Genomic DNA, 9,389 nt, shown 5'->3' with positions numbered 1-9,389 from the left:
ATACCCGAAAGTGGACGTGGAGGAGCCCGAACGGCGAGGTTAAAAATGAAATAGACTTCATACGCTGCGCTAACCCTGGCATCATACGAGATGTGGACGTGCTCAGCAAGGTGCGCTGCAGTGACCATAGGATGGTAATAACTCCAATTAGCCTAGACCTGAGGAGGGAACGGAAGCAACTGGTACATAAGAAGTCGATCAATGAGTTAGCGGTAAGAGGGAAAATAGAGGAATTCCAGATCAAGCTACAGAACAGGTATTCGGCTTTAACTCAGGAAGAGGACCTTGCTGTTGAAGCAATGAACGACAATCTTATGGGTATCATTAAGGAGTGTGCAATAGAAGTCGGTGGTAACTCCGTTAGACAGGATACCAGTAAGCTATCGCTGGAGACGATAGATCTGATCAAGAAACGCCAATGTATGAAAGCCTCTAACCCTACAGCTAGAATAGAACTGGCAGAACTTTCGAAGTTAATCAACAAGCGTAAGACAGCTGACATAAGGAAGTATAATATGGATAGAATTGAACATGCTCTCAGGAGCGGAGGAAGCCTAAAAGCAGTGAAGAAGAAACTAGGAATTGGCAAGAATCAGATGTATGCGTTAAGAGACAAAGCCGGCAATATCATTGCTAATATGGGTGAGATAGTTCAAGTGGCTGAGGAGTTCTATAGAGATTTATACAGTACCAGTGGCACCCACGACGATAATGGAAGAGAGAATAGTCTAGAGGAATTCGAAATTCCGCAGGTAACACCGGAAGAATAAAGAAAGCCTTGGGAGCTATGCAAAAGGGGAAGGCAGCTGGTGAGGATAAGGTAACAGCAGATTTGTTGAAGGATGGTGGGCAGATTGTTCTAGTCAAACTGGCCACCCTGTATACGCAATGCATCATGACTTTGAGCGCACCGGATTCTTGGAAAAACGCTAACATAATCCTAATTCATAAGAAAGGGGACGCCAAAGACTTGGAAAATTATAGACCGATCAGTTTACTGTCCGCTGCCTACAAAGTATTTGCTAAGGTAATTGCAAATAGAATCATCAACACCTTAGACTTCCGACAACCAAAGGACCAGGCAGGATTCCGTAAAGGCTACTCAACAATAGACCATATTCACACTATCAATCAGGTGATAGAAAAATGTGCGGAATATAAGCAACCTTTATATATAGCTTTCCTTGATTACGAGAAAGCGTTTGATTCAGTCGAAACCTCAGCAGTCATGGAGGCATTACGGAATCAGGCTGTAGACTAGCCGTATATAAAAATACTGAAAGATATCCATAGCGGCTCCACAGCCCCCGTAGCCCTCCATAAAGAAAGCAACAAAATCCCAATAAAGAAAGGCGTCAGGCAGGGAGATACGATCTCTCCGATGCTATTCACAGCGTGTTTACAGGAGGTATTCAGCGACCTGGATTGGGAAGAATTCGGGATAAGAGTTAATGGAGAATACCTTAGTAACTTGCGATTCGCTGATGATATTGCCTTGCTTAGTAACTCAGGAGACCAACTGCAATGCATTCTCACTGTCCTGGAGAGGCAAAGCCGAAGGGTGGGTCTAAAAATTAATCTGCAGAAAACTAAAGTAATGTTTAACAGTCTCGGAAGAGAACAGCAGTTTACGATAGGTAGTGAGGCCCTGGAAGTGGTAAGGGAATACATCTACTTAGGACAGGTAGTGACTGCGGATCCGGATCATGAGACTGAAATAATCAGAAGAATAAGAACGGGCTGGGGTGCGTTTGGCAGGCATTCTCAGATCATCAACAGCAGGTTGCCGTTATCCCTCAAGAGAAAAGTGTATAACAGCTGTGTCTTACCAGTACTCACGTACGGGGCAGAAACCTGGAGGCTTACGAAAAGGGTTCTACTTAAATTGAGGACGACGCAACGAGCTATGGAAAGAAAAATGATAGGTGTAACGTTAAGGGATAAGAAAAGAGCAGATTCGGTGAGGGAACAAACGCGAGTTAATGATATCTTAGTTGAAATCAAGAAAAAGAAATGGGCATGGGCAGGACACGTAATGAGGAGGGAAGATAACCGATGGTCATTAAGAGTTACGGAATGGATTCCAAGGGAAGGAAAGCGTAGCAGAGGGCGGCAGAAAGTTAGGTGAGCGGATGAGATTAAGAAGTTTGCAGGGACAACATGGCCACAATTAGTACGTGACCAGGGTAGTTGGAGAAGTATGGGAGAGGCCTTTGCCCTGCAGTGGGCATAACCAGGCTGATGATGATGATGATGATGATGATGGTGGACGGCAGCCCACCGGCACCGCCGTGGGAAAGCCACCACGCCAGCCTGTGCCTCTGGTGGTGAACCAGAGACTCTGGAGCACCTCCTGCTGGCCTGCCCTGCTCACCTGCAGCACCGCGGCCGACTTCTGCAAGAGTTTCACCACCTGGGGCTCCCACGTTCCCGACAGGAAGATATCCTCTTCCCCTGTCATAATCAGCTACCAGCCTTCCTAAGTGTCGTCGAGTACCTCGGCTCGGCGGGGCTCTCGGCGGGACTATAGGAAATTCCTACAAAGACGGATGGCCTAACGGCCATCCCACCACCTTGGTCTTCCTGATCCGCCACTACTTCACTTCTACAGGGCCACCTCCTATACGGTCTACCTCCAGCCTACTCCTCCGGTCGAACCCACAAGGCCCTCCCGGCCGGGCTGCTCTGATGCTGCTGGGACGACCCTCTACCTTTCTTCCTCCTACCCTCTCTTTCTTTTAATCCCATCAGCCGCACCCTGCTGGCACTGAGCCGTGCTCCCGCATGGGTTGCAGAAGATAGTGCCAGCCTTTCCTCCTTTCCCACAATAACCACTTCTCTCTTGGGTCCCTTGCGCACGGTGGAAGACTGCGCGCTTCCACCCCGTTTTTCTCTCTTTGAGATTGAGCTGCCATTGTCAGCTTTCCTCGCACGCCTTCATTCACACATAGAGCGGAAGGCGCGCGGCAACATGTTGTCGCCCTTGGGCTTTATACGGAACCTCACGGCAACGACAATGCCGCAGCCGACGAAATTAATGCGCTTGGAGTGCCCATATGATTGCTATTGCAATAAAAGTACGCGGCATAAACTAACAAACGAAGTTTTCCCAGTTTGACTTGCCGGCGTAATATGGCTTCAGACGCAGCACATGGACGACTTCGGGTAGTGGACGGCGCCGCTTTGATAGCGTGACACCGTCGGGAGCGACCCACTGCACCAAGTCGATGGAACTGCGTTACGGAGACCTGCAGCGGACGCGGCAGCTTAGCTCACCGCTTATCACAGTAACTGCTCGATTCCTCATGGGCGATGCCAGTAATTGACGCCACTTTAGGCTATGGCGGAGGGAATATCTTTCGCAGTTCTCCTCGAGGAACTCCTCTTGTCATTTCCGGCAGTTTGTTGGAGCCGTGCGTTTGGATTTCGTGTCACTCTGGCATCGAGCGGCAATTGTACAGTCTAGTTTTTTTTTCCTGCGTCTTCTGAATCATCTTTGCGTCTGAAGGAAATTTTTCTAAGGCCTTGCGCTAGATTCGGGTCAGTATGGCAAAGAGCTCTTGCTTTATGGCTTACATCAGAAAACGGACTTTCTTCTTCTCATGTACAATCAGGTCGGCGTGCCTGAAAAAGATGGGTCCTCTCTTCTACAAATACAATGTAGTTTTCTTTAGGCAGCTGCACTCCAGCTTCCAACAGAAGTTCGGCTATTTGTTTTCGGACGACCATTGTGAACGTCTTCTAGAAGCTCCTGCGAAACAGTTCACCCGTTGTTAAACTTGACTCTAAATGTCTTGATAGAAAGAGTTTTTGGCTCATAGAAGCCCCAGCTGTGATGCATACATTTTCATATTCTAGGGATTATAGTGGTTGGTTCTCTGATGCATCATTGTGACAGTATGATCACGGCATAAGGCATATAAAGAAAGTTAATTTTGGCCTTCTACTGCCCTCAATCTATAACCATGTTCTTGTTGCGTTTCCTAGCGAGAATATTACGTGGTGTAACTTGACCTCACAGCTCCAGTTTCGACGGTTAAGAGTCTTTCGAACCTCTCGCGTGCTTGGCAGAGGAATTCCCAGATGCATTTGTACGTGCAAGTTTAGGAATTCATCCCTGCGCTCTGTCTGCAACATCTATGTCTGGTATGGACGCCCTGTTCACACTTCGAGAGCTACAGACAGCACTCAGCAGCCTGCGGTGTCGATGTGCACCAGGTCCTGACGGCATTACCAACCAGATCATGCAGAACCTACCTCTGGAACACCGGAAGATGCTCTTAAGCTATCTCAATCAAGTGTGGGAGACTGGCGACGTTCCTCCTTCATGGAAGGTGGCTTGTGTGGTCCCAGTGCTGAAGTCCGGCAAAGAAATGACAGACTTGGCCTCGTATCGTCCTGTATCACTGACGTCGTGTGTGGCTAAGCTCATGGAGAAGTTGGCAAGTAAGCGTTTATCTTGTTGGCTTGAAGATAGAAAGGCTCTGCCAACATGCATCACTGGATTCCGTGCAGGTGTAAGCGTGCAAGGTAGCGTCTTGCGCTTGATAAGCCACATTGACCATCATAGAGCTTTCGGCCTTTCAACACTAGCTATTTGCCTAGAAGTACCAAAGGCTTGTGATATGCTCCAGAGCTCAATACTAAATAGTTTGCAGGCCATAGGCGTACAGGGCTATCTTCTGTGATTCATTCACCAATTTATTAGTGATCGTAAAATTCAAGTGCGGTTAGGAAGTACCATAAGCACCGAAAGCGCGGTATCGCGAAGTGTACCTCAGGGAAGTGTTATTTCCCCAACGCTCTTTAATGTTGTAATGGCTGGTCTTCCCGCTGAAGTGCAAAAATATTGCAGGCATGTCCATATTTCAATATATGCGGACGACATTTGTCTTTGGTTAACCGGATGTCAACACAAGCGTTTAGCTCTGATAGCTCGAGAGGCATTACTTTCAGTACAAAATTACTTTCAAGGTGTTGGGTTGACCCTCTCGGTGGAAAAATCTGGCTTCATCATGTTTCCAGGTAGAGGAAGTTGGTATGCGCGACTGAAGATAGACCTTGATCAATCTTGCCTTCGTCAATTGAAGCACAAGCGCTTTTTGGGCGTCATTATTAACTACCGTTTACAGTGGCCACGAGCTGTGGACTCGATTGTGACATTACTATCTTCGCGTCTCAATGTGATCCGCAGACTTGCAAGTGAGCAATGGGGAAATCACCCTTCTTCAATGACCAGGCTGCACGATGCACTGGTGACGAGTCGAATAATGTACCAGCTGCCTTTAATTTCCCCCTCGCTATCACAGCAAGAACGACTTGAGGTTTTGCACAGAAAGGGACTAAGGAGGGCTCTTGGCGTTCCGGAGACTGCTCCTAACAATGCAGTACTTTATCGACCTCTTAGCCTAGTCGCTTCACATAGGTTATTGATGCAAATTGGGCGCCTCAAACAGATGGTAGCCGGGCGAATCCTTCTACAGCGCCTTCGAAAAAGATCTGAGTCCCGAGCATACTTGGCCCTTAATACTCTTGGTTACCTGGTCTTGACGCTAGAGGTCGAACTAAGAGGTTGAAACCACTTTGGTCTTTCGCGAGCCTCGATTGTTCGTTGACAGTTCCTTACGTTCGCGATAAGCGGAGTTCTCCTGTGGCGGCAACGCGTTCTCTCGTACTGGAACAGCTTGAGACTGAATATGCACGTCATCTTCAAATTTTTACTGATGGCTCTGTGGACAAGGTCAGAGGATCTAGTGCAGCTGCTTTTCACATTCCCTCTTTGAAGTATGATTGGTCTGTTCGCTTCACTGCCGTCGTTTCCTCCACAACGGCCGAAAGCGTTGCCATTGAAGCAGCTCTAAAGAAGCTACGGTTTTGTACGCCTCAACCTGTTGTCATTCTTACAGATTCAAATTGTGCCCTTCGAAGGTTAGAGCACGGGTTCCCTACTGATGCTTTATGTGTTAGCTCGCTACGCTCGGTGCACAATCTCCATATCAAAGGCTTCTTCATACGTTTCCAATGGGGGCCCTCGCACATAGGTAGCATAGGCAACGAAATGGCGGACAGCCTGGCCCAAAGAGCGCTGTCTGGAAATCCATTGAGAAAAGTGCCTCAAGAGTGCAAGAGATTCTTCAGAGGAGCGGTGGTGTGCCACTTCAGTTCTTTGTGGAGCTCACCTCACAAGCCATGTGTGACCGAGGGCCTCAAAAGAAACCAAGCCACTTTACTGCTCCGCATTCGCACGGGCTCTGCTCGTACCCCTGCGTGGATGTATAAGACTGGCCTGGCGTTGTCGCCATTATGTACAACCTGTGGTGTGTGCAGGGAGATAGAACATTGCCTTGTGTGCTGTACTCTGTATAACGGGGAAAGTAGTGTGTTTTTCAGATCCCTCCAGAAAACAGGAGTTCCTCATAGTTCTCTTCAGGACGTTGTTTTCCCGCGCGGGAACCAGTTGTGTAGGAAGGAGGTTTCTCGTCTTCTTTTATGTTACCTGCAGGACACGGATTTGGCCTCCACATGGTGACCTTAGGAGTGACTATTTGCACTTGTGGGGCCTGTGTCTGATTTATACAATTTATTTATTTTAAGTGTCGCTACGGCGGAGCAATTGCCGGCAGCAAATACAAGGCTAATCCGACCAGTAGCCTACAACCACTCAATTCAACTCAACTCAACTATTTCGAACGCATCAAGCCAAGCTTCGGCATCTCCTAACGAAGCTCCCCAGAAAACAGCTGGCTGCCTAGGCTATCGCTGCATCATGGATCCAGGAGACACTACAACTGTCATCTGGCTGCCATTTTTATGTTCGCTTCACCGATCATTTGGGGTGGCGGTCTGTGCGTTTGTAGCAATCTTCGTAACCTGACGCTTGCTCGATAATCTGCGGCGACTTTGTCGTTATCTTCAGGCTTCAGGCTTGGTCCAATATTTTGCCGGGATCGCAAACGCCGAAGTACCTCCGCAAGGTCTCACATGGTTATGGGGGTGAATAAGACCTGTCCAAAAGCGTCACATGAGAACTTAACTTTTTATTCGGGGAACTAGTGTCGAGTCTCGTACCACACATATTGGAGCCTTCAAGGAGACGACTTGATCTTCCAGTTCTCGTGCTCTGCAGCTTTAGGCCGAACATCCGGCGGGGCCTGCCAAGGCCCACTGTTGCCTCTGATGACAGTGCTGGCAAAGCGACTGTATAGACATTCAGTGTTGGCCATGCCTTGCCGGTGAATGCACGTTAATGGCCAAGCCAGGTGACGCAACTGGTTATCCCGGGCGTGTTTTGCCTTTAGAGGGCCGTCATTCGCTGTACGTCTCTAAACATTGATTAGCAATGTCCGTTCGATCATATATGCATTGCCACATTCTTTATCAGTTCTTATAGACCAGTCAGTATCGGCCTGCCAAAGAGAAGGGCATGCAAATATCAGTTTTCACATAGCATTCACTAGCCATTCCTAATGAATCGCACAGTCGTTTCTTCAATTTTTTGCCGATCACGCCAACTGCAACGGGATAACTTCGGCCATGCTTTGTTTCATGCTAAATTATTATGTATGTTCTACATACATATTGTTTTTTATCGCGAAGGCTGTTAACTGTAGCGTAACTGTATTTATCGTTTTGAATCGTTCGATCGTAGATTGTTTACAAGTGGCGCAAGCGCAAAGCGTTATCAATGTGCACTTGCTGTGTGCATTCTCTATAGGCGCAATAACAAATCCATCAAGGAATATAGTTAAAAGACATGTGCGCTTTCACCTGCATTCTTTAAATAGTGTTGCCAGTAGTACATTTCAAAATACTGCCTAAATTTATGGTGCACTCAACTGTGCCACTTACCCGTAATGCCGTTGCTATACTATACGGGGGCGGAGATTCCGCACATGTGTTAGCGCGCCAAGTTGTCCGCCAGCGTTTTGCACTGCTTTTGTTTGCTTGGAACAGACGCTGAATAGGCGCAGCTTAGAGTGCGACGGTTTCGCGTTTGCCCTGAGGCGGAAGGGAAAAGCTGCAAAATGATGTTGAATTTCAATGGCAGGTCGTGAGAGCTGGGCCACATCATGAACGGATTGCGTCCTTCTGACTGAGATCGCTCTCGTCAAATATGTGAATAGAATGCGTGCGCTGCCGTTGGGTACTTACTACATGGAAATCAAGTGAGAGGGCACTACACTAGAGGTGGATCGGGTAGGCCTCATTACAGTCACCACCATCATTTGTATCATGCCGGCATTCCGTCCGTTTGTTTTTCTTCCGTGTATGAAGAATCACCACTGGACTTGGAAACTTATAGGGTCTCAGTCGGAGCTATCACTATCCACGAGCAGGAACAAAAAGGCACGGCGCGACGTAGCGTCCATGTTTTCCGTGTCGTCCATAGCTGCCCGCGACCGGTAACAGCGACCGTCACAGCAAGCAGAGGCGCGTGAAGGAAATACGTCACGCGGACTTCCAGTAAAATCTGCCGATTTTGGCGGAACAAATAGTTTTGCTCCGCAGAGCGATCAGGAATCAGTGGCTGCTCCCAGTCGGCCACTGGAATACACAATTCACGCTCTCATTCTGCCATAATAGGATTGCTACATACAGGGCAGGAAAATTTGATCTGGATCTACAATTGCAATTCAATGTAAGTAACCTTCTAAATTCGGTGGTGTGTTTTGTGTTATTTAACTGTTGCTAAAAAGCTGTTTATGTTTCTTTTTCCGCAGCTTAAACTCCCGTAGTTGAGAACGCGGGACACTTTCCAGAAGTGCTCTTACTTGTGCGTGCTTTGCCTTTGTAGCTTTCCCTTCAGAGCCACAGAAAGTTGTCCGCGAGTATAACCGATCTTCTGTAGCGGTTGTATATTTTACTGTTAGTGCAAGGCAAGTCATTGTGGATGACTGCGCCCCCTATTATTTTTCCACAGAAAGAGCATATGGCATCGTGTAGTAGTGTCTCCTGCTGCCCGCTTTCTTATAATGTTAGATGGCCTTCCCGGAAAGCTCTACCTAGCGTGTTGTTGTTTTTTTTCCAAGCTAGCAGAATTTTGGGAACCAATTGGTACAGTAGGTTCAAGTTCCAGCCCGCAGGAAGAATTGGGAAAGAAAGCAGAGGAACCATGCTGAAGAATAATTTCCTGCTGGGAGAGTTGTGCATATTTTTCAAATCAAGAACAGCAAATAGAAGGGACAAGAATGTTAGACAAGCGCAGTGATGTGTTACAAATGAATGTTTATTTTGCACGACGCCAGATATATCTACACTGAAGAGAAGAGGGAAGGCGGAGAGGCTGAGAACAGAGAAAGCACCAGGACAGAAAAGGGGGGAGAGTGAAAAGAATAGGTTTGGTCAGACGAGCCACGACGACTACACAAGACACTCTCCGTTGGAAGGGA

This window comes from Dermacentor andersoni, chromosome 11 (genome assembly GCF_023375885.2).
Source record: "Dermacentor andersoni chromosome 11, qqDerAnde1_hic_scaffold, whole genome shotgun sequence".
Classification (NCBI taxonomy): Eukaryota; Metazoa; Arthropoda; class Arachnida; order Ixodida; family Ixodidae; genus Dermacentor; species Dermacentor andersoni.
The sequence above is the reverse complement of the archived record's forward strand: the minus strand, read 5'-3'. Positions refer to the sequence as shown.